The sequence below is a fragment of the Nomascus leucogenys genome, chromosome 7b, assembly GCF_006542625.1.
Source record: "Nomascus leucogenys isolate Asia chromosome 7b, Asia_NLE_v1, whole genome shotgun sequence".
NCBI classification, from domain to species: Eukaryota; Metazoa; Chordata; class Mammalia; order Primates; family Hylobatidae; genus Nomascus; species Nomascus leucogenys.
In genome coordinates, this window is record NC_044387.1 from 438953 (window position 1) to 450651 (window position 11699).

Here is an 11699-nt window from a genome sequence, read left to right on the forward strand (position 1 = left end):
GCACCTAGTCACCCAAGAGCTCTGATAAAGATGTACAAGGAGATTAATGTTGTCATGCCTGCTAACATACTCCGTACTGCAGCCCATGGATCAAGGAGTAATTTTTTTTTTTTTTTTTTTTTTTGAGATGGAGTCTTGCCCTGTCGCCCAGGCTGGAGTGCAGTGGTGCCATCTCGGCTCACTGCAAGTTCTGCCTCCTGGATTCACGCCATTCTCCTGCCTCAGCCTCCCGAGTAGCTGGGACTACAGGTGCCCACTAACATGCCCGGCTAATTTTTTGTATTTTTAGTACAGACGGGGTTTCACCGTGTTAGCCAGGACGGTCTCGATCTCCTGACCTCATAATCCGCCCGCCTCGGCCTCCCAAAGTGCTGGGATTACAGGCGTGAGCCACCGCACCCGGCCTAATTTTCTTATTATTTAAGAAATACATTTCAGGCCAGTCGCGGTGGTTCACGTCTGTAATCCCAGCAACTTTGGGAGGCCAAGGCAGGCAGATCACCTGAAGTCAGGAGTTCGAGACCAGCCTGGCCAACATGGTGAAATCCCGTCTCTACAGAAAATGCAAAAATTAGCCAGGCATGGTGGCGGGCGCCTGTAATCCCTGCAACTCAGGAGGCTGAGGCAGGATAATTGCTTGAACCTGGGAGGCAGAGGTTGCAGTGAGCCAAGATTGCACCACTGCACTCCAGCCAGGGCAACAAGAGGGAAACTCCATCTCAAAAAAAAAAAAGTAACAGAACTAGAAGAGCCTGAAGATGTGACTGAATTGCTGCAATCTCAGGATAAAACAGATGAGGAGTTGCTTTCAACGAATGAGCAAACAAAATGCTTTCTTTTTTTTTCTTTTTGAGACAGAGTCTTGCTCTGTCGCCCAGGCTGGAGTGCAATGGCGCAATCTCGGCTCACTGCAACCTCCACCTCCCAGGTTCAAGCGATTCTCCTGCCCCAACCTCCTGAGTAGCTGGGACTACAGGCGCCTACCACCATGCCTGGCTAGTTTTTTTTGTATTTTCAGTAGAGATGGAGTTTCACCGTGTTGGCCAGGCTGGTCTCGAACTCCTGACCTCAGGTGATCCGCCCACCTCAGGTGATCCGCCTGCCTCAGCCTCCCAAAGTGCTGCAATTACAGGCATGAGCCACTGCGCCCGACCCTGTTTTTTGTTTTTGTAGAAATAGGGTTTTGTCATGTTGCCCAGGCTGCTCTGGCCTTAAGTGATGCTCCCACCTCAGCCTCCCAAAGTGCTGGGATTACAGGCGTGAACCACCGCACCCAGCCCATGTGCTTTTAAATACATAGCCATTCCCAAGGCTTCAAACCTTACCCCATGACGACAGTTGTATACCTGCAGCTTGACCTCTCCCCTGGGTTCCAGATCCTCCTGTAAGATACTTTCTCCCTAGTGACCCTTGGACTTCTCAGACTTCCACTACTTTCAGCCAAGAGAAAGCCTTGCTTTCTACTTCCAAACTGTAGTAACACCCCCAGCCCTGACACCACCTTAATTCAGCTTCCCTATTTCAATAAACAGTGCTACTATCCACCCATTTGTTCCATCAAAAAGCCTAGAAGGGTTGACGGGGCTGGGAGGATAAAAGCAGCCCAGAAATTACCCTGAGTCCGTTCATTCTCTCACACCTCTCTTCTCATCTACCAACAAGTCCCAACAGCTCTGCCTCCAAAATATCTCCCTAATTCCACCAAGGTCTAAACCATTACCATCACTACACCCAGCTGCCAACACTCCTAAATCCACCACCAAGGTCTAAACCATTACAATCACTACACCCAGCTGCCAACACTTCGTCTCACCCCCACCTCCTGTCCACGTGCCAATGTCCGTATGATCATGGCACTCTCCAACTCAATCTCCAGGCCAGGTTTCTCCTACAACTCAGACTCAAGATCCAACCCCCTACTAACACCTGCAAGGAACGGCTTAATGAGAAGACCAACTTTCCAGCCCAGGCTCCTGCCTCTCTCTACCTTACCGTAAGCACATCAGTCTTACCTAGGTTCCTGGGGGATATCACACCCAAAATTTCCCACCTCAGGGCCTTGGCATGTGCTGTCCTCTCAGCCTGGGAGACTCTGTCCCCCAATATGTCTCAAAGCTAGCTGCCTCTCACATTCCAAAGATTAACTGAAGTGAGTTAGAAAAGTCAAAGGGGAGAGATATATACACCTATTATGTACCCACAACATTTTAAAGTAAAAAATAAAAACAAAAGGAAGATAAACCAGAAAAGAAGGGACATCAAAAAGAGGTGAAGAGCCTCTTTCAGTGAACAGTGAACAGTGTCGGCAATTGCAGGGGCGCGGAGAAGCCAAGAGCGTGGCAGAGAGAGGCCACGAGGGAAGGGTGGATGAAAGAACAAGACACAGGAGAAGGGTCTAGAACAAGATCAGTGGGTACAGGGACAAAGGGGGCTGCAGTGAGAGGCAGGGACTAAATGGAAGTGACAGACTTGGGGGAGCTGGTGCTGACAGGTCAGGGAATGAGCAGCCAATTGGGAGGAGTAACAAGAGAGTGGACAAAGCAGGTAGGGAAGCTGCGAGTACACAGAGTGGCAGGTGGGGGGACAGTAAGATAGATGCATGGGGGAAGGTGACAGGCGTGAGGGAAGAGATAATGGGGATGGAAGCAATAGGGCAGTGCGGGGTAAGGTGAGGTTAGATGACTCGTGATATCTCAAGCATTGATGGGGAGCGCCACAGGAAAAGAGGAGTGGTGTTGGAAAGGGGGGGAGCAATGGAAAGGGGAATCAGTGATTGGACAAGAGGGGTGATGACAGCAGGCACTGAAAGTTCTCCCACTGACAGGTAGGAGAGAAGCAGTGGGGAGACACTGACAGGTGGGGTCACTAACAGCAGGGCAAGGTACTAATGGGTCCCCAACAGATAAGGGATAAAGGAGGTAGCACGAAAGAGGGGACGGGCACTGACAGCAAGGGAGAACTGATGGGGAGGATCTGACAGGCACTAACACAGAAGCTGATAGCAAAGAAGGGAAGGGCCACAACAGGCAGGACGAGGGAGACACTTATGAGGAAAACTTACTGACAGGCACTGGCACTGATGGGGGGCACTGACAGAGAAGATCAATGACAGGTGGGGGCATTGCTGACAGAAGGGGTCACAGAGCTCTGGGACTGACAAGGAAGGGCACTGGCAGGGGACGGATTATGCGGTCAGTGACTGGCGGGTACGGGTGGGGGTGCAGGCACTGATGGGAAGCGGGGACGTGACAGAAAATAATTGACTGGGGGGCACTGGCTGACGGGGGACAGGGATGCGGGACTCTGACTGGGGGACACTGATGGGGGGCAGAGTGGACTGACGGTGTGGGAGCACTGACCAACGCGGAGGCACTGACCGACAGGAGGCGCAAGACTTGCAAGGGGCACTGACTGACGGTGGGGGGCACGGATGGGTGGGGTGGGGACTGATGGGTGAGGTGCACAACCGGCTAGCAGGGGACACTGACTGGTGTAGGGTTGGGGAACAGAAGGAGGGCACTGACTGACCGGGAGGGAACTGACTGGAGGGGGCCCTGACTTGGGAGGAACTGACTGGGGAGGGAACTGACTTGGGGGGCACTTACTGGAGGGGAACTGACTGGAGTGGGCACTGACCGGGGGGCACTGATTTGGGGAGCACTGACTGGAGGGAGCACTGACTGGGGCAACTGACTGGAGGAACTGACTAGAGGGTGCACTGACTGGGGGGGAGCTGACTGGAGGAACTGACTAGAGGGTGCACTGACTGGGGGGGAGCTGACTGGAGGAACTGACTAGAGGGTGCACTGACTGGGGGGGAACTGACTGGAGGGGGCACTGACTGGGGGGAACTGACTGGAGGGGGCACTGACTGGAGGGGGCACTGACTGGGGGGAACTGACTAGAGGATGCACTGACTTGGGGGCACTAACTGGAGGGAGCACTGACTAGGGGGCACCGACTGACTGGGGGAACTGACTGGAGGGAGGACTGACTGACTTGGGGGGCACTGACTGGGGGGCGACTGATTGGAGGGGGTACTGACTGGGGGAACTGACTAGAGGGTGCACTGACTAGGGGGGAACTGACTGGAGGGGGCACTGACTGGGGGGAACAGACTGGAAGGGGCACTGACTGGGGGGAACAGACTGGAAGGGGCACTGACTGGGGGGAACAGACTGGAAGGGGCACTGACTGGGGGGAACAGACTGGAGGGGGCACTGACTGGGGGGAACAGACTGGAGGGGGCACTGACTGGGGGAACTGACTAGAGGGTGCACGGACTGGGGGGGGCACTGACTGGGGGAGCACTGACTGACTTGGTGGGGCACTGACTGGGGGGGCACCGACTGACTGGGGGATAACTATCTGGAGGGGGGCACTGACTGACTCGGGGGGAAGTGACTTGAGGGGCACTGGCTGACTGGGGGCCGGGTCTGAGCGGCGGGCGGCCGCACTCACCTGCCCTGCGGGCCGGGCGTCGCGGCAGCTCCTCGAAGGCCCGTGTGGAGGCCCGAGCGGAGGCCAGGGCGCTGGTGGAGGCAAAGCCCGGGCGGCCTCGGGCGGGCCGCACACACATGGGCCCGGCCCAGGGCGCAGCGCCTACGGACACCGGCACGGCCGGCCGGCGGCTCGAGACCGACTCGGGGCCACGGGCTGCACTCGGATCGCTCCAAAATGGCGGCGGCGGCGCACGGGCGCGCGCTCCGGGGGCGGGGTCTCTGCGTGGGGCGCGCACGCTCGCGGCCGGGGGCGGAGCCGCGCGGGTGGGCGGGGCCGGGACCTGGGCCAGCTCCCGGGGTCCCCTGGAGCGGGGCACTCGGTGCAGCCTGCGTGGGAGCACGAGGGCTTGGGTGTGCTGAGTGCCGCCGGAGTGGGTGGGGTAAGAGTTTGTCTTTCCCCTTTTACGTTTCCCTTTGAGGTATTGGCTAAAGATTTGTGCAAGCATAGTTAATTTTGTTGTAGCCACAAAACAATCCTCGAGTGGCCCGACGCAGCATTTGAGAGGCACACACCTGGGGCAGGGGTTTCCCCCGTGGCCCAGGAAAGGGCCTGTTCTCCCGGGCCTCCCTCCTGCTACAGGCCCCTCCCAGAGGCCGCGGGGCGTGGACGCCCCGAGCAGCAGGAGCGGGCTCAGCCCCGGCGCCAGGCCTGGCCCCTCCCCGTCCCGCGTCCTGCCTGGACCCGGAGTGCCTGAGCCGCCTCCAGACAGTTTTCTCCAGGTGCCCTACGGGTTCTTGCACGGCGTTTTGCAAATTAAGTATGTGCCTATTTAACAAGTGCTGGAATTGTTTAATTCCATCAAAATAATCTCAAAAATGATCACTATTATTTCAGATGTTAGAGCGAGCCGTGAGTAAATGTTGGGAAAACATGGAGCACTTAAGGGCTCTCTAAACGTTTTTTCCAGATGTCAGTGTATTGCCCAGGATTCACCGATGCTCTCTGTGAGAGCGGATCTGGACGGCTCAAAATATTCGATATTTCTCCTTTGCCAGCTGGCGCTGTTAGGCTTTGTCGGTAGAGGGCGCCAGAGACGTTGCAGGAGAAAAGGGCTTGGCCCTGCGGCTGGCGGCCCCGGGCTTCCCCGACGCCTGTCCCCTGCCCTGGTCAGCAGCACCCTCCTCGCCGGCTTTATAGCAGATGTCTCTGGCGAGCCTTTCCCCAGCAACAGCTTTTTCCCTAGCATCCTTAGGGGCAGATTTCTGGCAGGTTCCGTTGAGGAACTTCCAGGAAGTGGCGGTAAAAAAGCCTCAGCCTCACAACCTAGAGAAGAGACGCCCTGCGATCAGTAGGCTATGCCCTTCTCCTGCCCTCGCCATGTTCTCCTTTGCAGGAGCGCGAGGTGCTGCTGAGTTGAGCTACGTAATGGGGACTGGGGCCAGGGGCACCAGATGCTCCTGCTGCCGTGGGCACGTGCAACTCCACCTGATCTTGATACCCCTCCTGTGCTCAGCCAGTGCACCTGGGGTGAGCAGGAGCCCCTCTCCTCCTCTCTCAGCCACACGGATTCATCAGCAAGTGTGTTGCCTCCACTGCAACATGTGGTAGCTGCACTACCAACATTCTGTTTCAAAACCAGTTTCTCTCTCCTGACTCCTGAGACCTACGGGGGCCCCCTGCTTCTATCCTGGAGTATTTGCTGTAGGTCAGCTTGATGTAATCAGTAAAGCACCCAGAAGGGTCCAGTTAAAATAGATCCGATTGGCTGGGCACGGTGGCTCACACCTGTAATCCCAGCACTTTGGGAGGCCTAGGCAGGAGGATCGCTGGAGCCCAGGAGTTTGAGAACAGCCTCGGCAACAAGTGGGATCCCTGTCTCTACAAAAAATTTAAAAATTAGCCAGGTGTGGTGACGAGCCTGTGGTCCCAGCTACTTGGCCGACTGAGGCGGGAGGATTGCCTGAGCCCAGGAAGTAGAGGCTGCAATGAGCTATGATGTTGCCACTTCATTCCAGCCTGGGTAACGGAGCAAGACCCTGTCTCAAAAAAATAAAGGGACAGGCGCGGTGGCTCACACCTGTAATCCCAGCACTTTGGGAGGCCGAGGCGGGTGGATCATTTGAAGTCAGGAGATCGAGACCAGCCTGGCCAACATGGTGAAACTCAGTCTCTACTAAACATATAAAAAATTAACCGGGCGCGGTGGCGGGCGCCTGTAGTCCCAGCTACTCGGGAGGCTGAGGCAGGAGAATCACTTGAACCCGGGAGGTGAAGGTTGCAGTGAGCCAAGATCACGCCACTGCACTCCAGCCTGGGCGACAGAGCCAGTCATTTATTTCATTTAATGAAATGAAATGAAATGAAATGAAATAGGTCAGATCACATCTTCCCTACCCCTAGGAGCTCTTGCCTCACAGGCTGAACGACAAAGTCCCTGCTGTTGCCCACAGGGCCCTACCTGACCTGAGCTCACCTCTCCTACTCCCCTTGCTCTCGGCTCCCATCCCGACGAGCCGTTGGCTGCTGCCGTCCCCGCATCCCCGCAGGGCCTTCCTCGGTCATTGCTGTGCTTGGGACTGGCCTCCGGGATCTTGACCGCACTGTGCCCTTTCCTGTGGGGGTTCCCCGGTCAGTGTTTCAACTTACAATCATACACACACACACCACACACACCCCACGACACACACACACACACCACATACACTACATACCACACACACACACCACACACACACACCACACACACCCGACACACACATACCACATACCACACACACACCACACACACACCACACCCTACACACACCAGACACACCCGACACACACGCCACATACCACACATACACCACACACACCACACCCTACACACACCACACACACCACACCTTACACACACCACACACACCCGAGACACACACCACATACCACACACACACACCACACACACCACACCCTACACACACCAGACACACCCTACACACACGCACACCACACACACCACATACCACACACACCACATACCGCACACACTACATACCACACACACCACACACCACATACCACACACACTACATACCACACACACCACACACACCACACACACCACACCACACACACCACACACCATATACCACACACACTACATACCACACACACCACACACACAACACACATACCACACATACTACATACCACACACACACCACACAGCACACACCCACCACACACCCTACACACACACCACACACCCTACACATGCACACACACCACATACCACACACACTATGTACCACACACGCCACATCACACACCACACACACACACAACACACCACCCACATATCCCTCACACACTATACCCACACAGTGCACACACCCCACACAGCACACACACACCCCACACACACACCACACATCGCACACACACTACACACAGACACACACCACACACACACACATGCACGCACGCACACACACACACACACACACTCTTCATCACCACCTTCCCTGCTTGGTTTTTCCTCCTTCAAAATGGTATCACTAGCCATGGTTCAATAAAGGGACAGAAACCACATGATGATTTCAACAGAGAAAATTTGATATAAAAATATTATCAACAAGAGGGGATTAATTATCAAGTAATGAAGTTAAGTTTGTGTTCAAGAAAGGACAGTCTAGCCTGGGCAACACAGCGAGAGCCTGTCTCTACAAAAATTTTTAAACTTCGCTGGGCATGGTGGTGCACGCCTGTAGTCCCAGCTACTCTGGAGGCTGAGGTGGGGATGCTGAGCCCTGGGGTGGGGCTGCATGACCACGCCACTGTACTGCAACCTGGTGACAGACAAGACCTGTCTCTAAATTAATTAATTAAAATAAAGAAACAGGCAGATGGTGGCTTACACCTATAATCCCAGCAATTTGGGAGGCTGAGGCAAGAGAATCACTTGAGGCCAGGAGTTGAGACAGCCAGGGCAATAGGGTGAGACCCAGTCTCTAAAAAAACTAAAAAACAAAAATAGCTGGGATGGTGATGGCGCTGTAGCCCAGCTCGGGAGGCTGAGGCAGGAGAATCACTGAACCTGGGAGGTGGAGGGTGCAGTGAGCTGAGATCGCACCACTGCACTCCAGCCTGGGCAACAAGAGCGAAACTCCATCTCAAAAAAAAAAAAGAATCATGACCCTGCTGAGAAAAGTTGGAGAAAACCTAAATAAGTTGAGACATGTCATATTTTTGGTTAAAATTGGTTAAAAAATTCAGGCTGGACGAGGTGGCTCACACCTGTAATCCCAGCACTTTGGGAGGCTGAGCTAGGTGGATCACGAGGTCAGGAGATCGAGACCATCCTGGCTAACATGGTGAAATCCCGTCTCTACTAAAAATACAAAAACAAAATTAGCCGGGCGTGGTGGCAGGCGCCTGTAATACCAGCTATTCGGGAGGCTGAGGCGGGAGAATGGCGTGAACCCAGGAGGCAGAGCTTGCAGTGAACCAAGATTATGCCACTGCACTCCAGCCTGGGCGACAGAGCGAGACTCCGTCTCAAAAAGAAAAAAAAAATTCAACATTGTGGCCGGGTGCAGTGGCTCACGCCTGTCATCTCAGCACTTTGGGAGGCCAAGGCAGGCGGATCACGAGGTCAGGAGCTCGAGACCAGCCCGGCCCACATGGTGAAACCTCGTCTCTACCAATAATACAAAAATTAGCAGCCGGGTGCGGTGGCTCACACCTGTAATCCCAGCATTTTGGGAGGCCGAGGCGGGCGGATCACGAGGTCAGGAGATGGAGACCATCCTGGCTAACACGGTGAAACCCTGTCTCTACTAAAAATACAAAAAAATTAGTCGGGCGTGGTGTCAGGCGCCTGTAGTCCCAGATACTGGGAGGCTGAGACAGGAGAACGGCGTGAACCCCAGAGGCGGAGCTTGCAGTGAGCCGAGATTGCACCACTGCTCTCAAGCCTGGGTAACAGAGCAAGACTCCATCTCAAAAAAGACAAGTGCCAGATGCGGTGGCTCACGCCTGTAATCCCAGCACTTTGGGAGGCCGAGGCAGGCAGATCACAAGGTCAGGAGTTCGAGACCAGTCTGGCCAATATGGTGAAACCCCGTCACTACTAAAAATACAAAAATTGGCTGGGCGCGGTGGCTCACGCTTGTAATCCCAGCACTTTGGGAGGCCGAGGCGGGCGGATCACGAGGTCAGGATATCGAGACCACGGTGAAACCCCGTCTCTACTAAAAATACCCAAAAAACATTAGCCGAGCGTGGTGGCGGGCGCCTGTAGTCCCAGCTACTCGGAAAGGCTGAGGCAGGAGAATGGCGTGAACCAGGGAGGCGGAGCTTGCAGTGAGCCGAGACTGTGCCACTGCACTCCACAGAGCGGACTCCGTCTCAAAAAAAAAAAAAAAAATACAAAAATTATGGCTGGGAGCGGTGGCTCACACCTGTAATCCCAGCACTTTGGGAGGCCGAGGCAGGTGAATCACCAGGTCAGGAGATCAAGACCATCCCAGCTAACACGGCGAAACCCCGTCTCTACTGAAAATACAAAAAAAAAAATTAGCCGGGTGTTGTGGCGGGCACCTGTAGTCCCAGCTACTCGGGAGGCTGAGGCAGGAGAATCGCTTGAACCTGGGAGGTGGAGGTTGTGGTGAGCCGAGATCACACCACTGCACTCCAGCCTGGGCGACAGAGCGAGACTCCGCCTCAAAAATAAAAAAAACTCAACATTGGTAAGACAGCAATTCTCCCCCAAATTGATCTGTGGATCCAATGCAATCTCTGGCAAAATCTCAGCAGGTGTTTTTTGTTTGTTTTTTGACACAGAGGCTCACTCTGTTGCCCAGGCCGGAGTGCAGTGGTGCGATCTTGCCTCCTGGGTTCAAGTGATTCTCCTGCCTCAGTCTCCTGAGTAGCTGGGACTACAGGCACGCGACACCACACCCAGCTAATTTTTTGTATTTTTAGTAGAGACAGGGTTTCACCATGTTTGCCAGGCTGGTCTTGAACTCCTGAGCTCAAGTGAGCCGCCCACCTTGGCCTCCCAAAGTGCCGGGATTATAGGCGTGAGCCACCACACCTGGCTTCAGCAGGTGTTTTTGTTGGTGGTGGAAACTGACAAGCTAATACTGAAATCTGTATAGATATGCAAATGATCAAAATTGTGGGCGGCAAGCCACCCAGGTGCTAAGGCAAGAGACCAAAGAAACAAGCTGTTCCAGTATAATAAAGGAAACATATACAATGAGAAGCTATGCTAGAAATAGATTATAGATATGATTACACATGAATATTACTAATCACTAGTTTATAGCATTACTCTTTATTCCAATGTTATAATAATCTTTGTTCTACAAGTATAACCTAGGAAAAACCAGGCCATACAGAGATAGGAGCTGAAGGGATACCATGAGAAGTGACCAGAAGACAAGAGTGTGAGCCTTCTGTCACACCCAGACAGGGCCACTAGAGGACTCCTTGGTCTAGCGGTAACGCCAGAGCCTGGGAAGGCACCCGTTACTTAGCGGACCTTGGTCAAGCGGTAGCACCAGTGCCTGGGAAGGCACCTGTTACTTAGCAGACTGGGAAAGGGAGTTACAGAAGACTCTGCTCCACCACCTCTTGTGGAAGGTCTGACATCAGTCAGGCCCGCCCACAGCCATCCAGAGGCCTAAACGTCTCCCTGTGATGCTGTGCTTCAGCAGTCACGCTCCTGGTCCACTTTCATGTTCCGCTCTGTACACCTGGCTCCGCCTTCTAGATAGCAATAGCAAAGTTAGTGAAAGTATTAAAGTATTTGATCTCTCCAAGAAATACATAGAAGAAATAATGACGTAACCAGTCCCCTCTCTCTCTCTCTCCACCTTGGCTACCAAATAGGGAAGGGCCCCCTGTCCCATGGACATGTGACTCGCGTGACCTTACCTATCACTGGAGACGACTCACACTCCTTACCCTGCCCTCTTGCTTTGTAAACAATAAATAACAGTGCAGCCAGGCATTCAGGGCCACTATCGGTCTCCGTGTCTTGGTGGTAGTGGTCCCCAGGGCCCAGCTGTCTTTTCTTCTATCTCTTTGTCTTGTGTCTTTATTTCTACGATCTCTCGTCTCTGCACACAAAAAGAAAAACTAACAGGCCCTGTAGGGCTGGACCCTACACGAAATAGTCAAAACAATTTTGAAAAAGAGCAAAGCTGGGGCCAGGCACAGTGGCTCATGACTGTAATCCCAGCACTTTGGGAGGCCGAGGTGGGAGG

The 11699-nt window shown here is 54.0% G+C and overlaps 1 protein-coding gene across 12 annotated transcripts in view; it reads right to left on the minus strand.

Annotated features, from left to right (window-relative positions):
• Nucleotides 1–4696, minus strand: part of PPP6R2 (protein phosphatase 6 regulatory subunit 2) — a 98694-nt gene extending 93998 nt beyond the window's left edge. For all 12 annotated transcript variants that reach the window (XM_030815285.1, XM_030815284.1, XM_030815282.1 and 9 more), the window contains exon 1: nucleotides 4462–4696. The gene's annotated coding sequence lies outside the window, so the exon portion shown is untranslated. The remainder of the gene's footprint in view (nucleotides 1–4461) is intronic.
• Between the last annotated feature and the right edge of the window lie 7003 nt (nucleotides 4697–11699).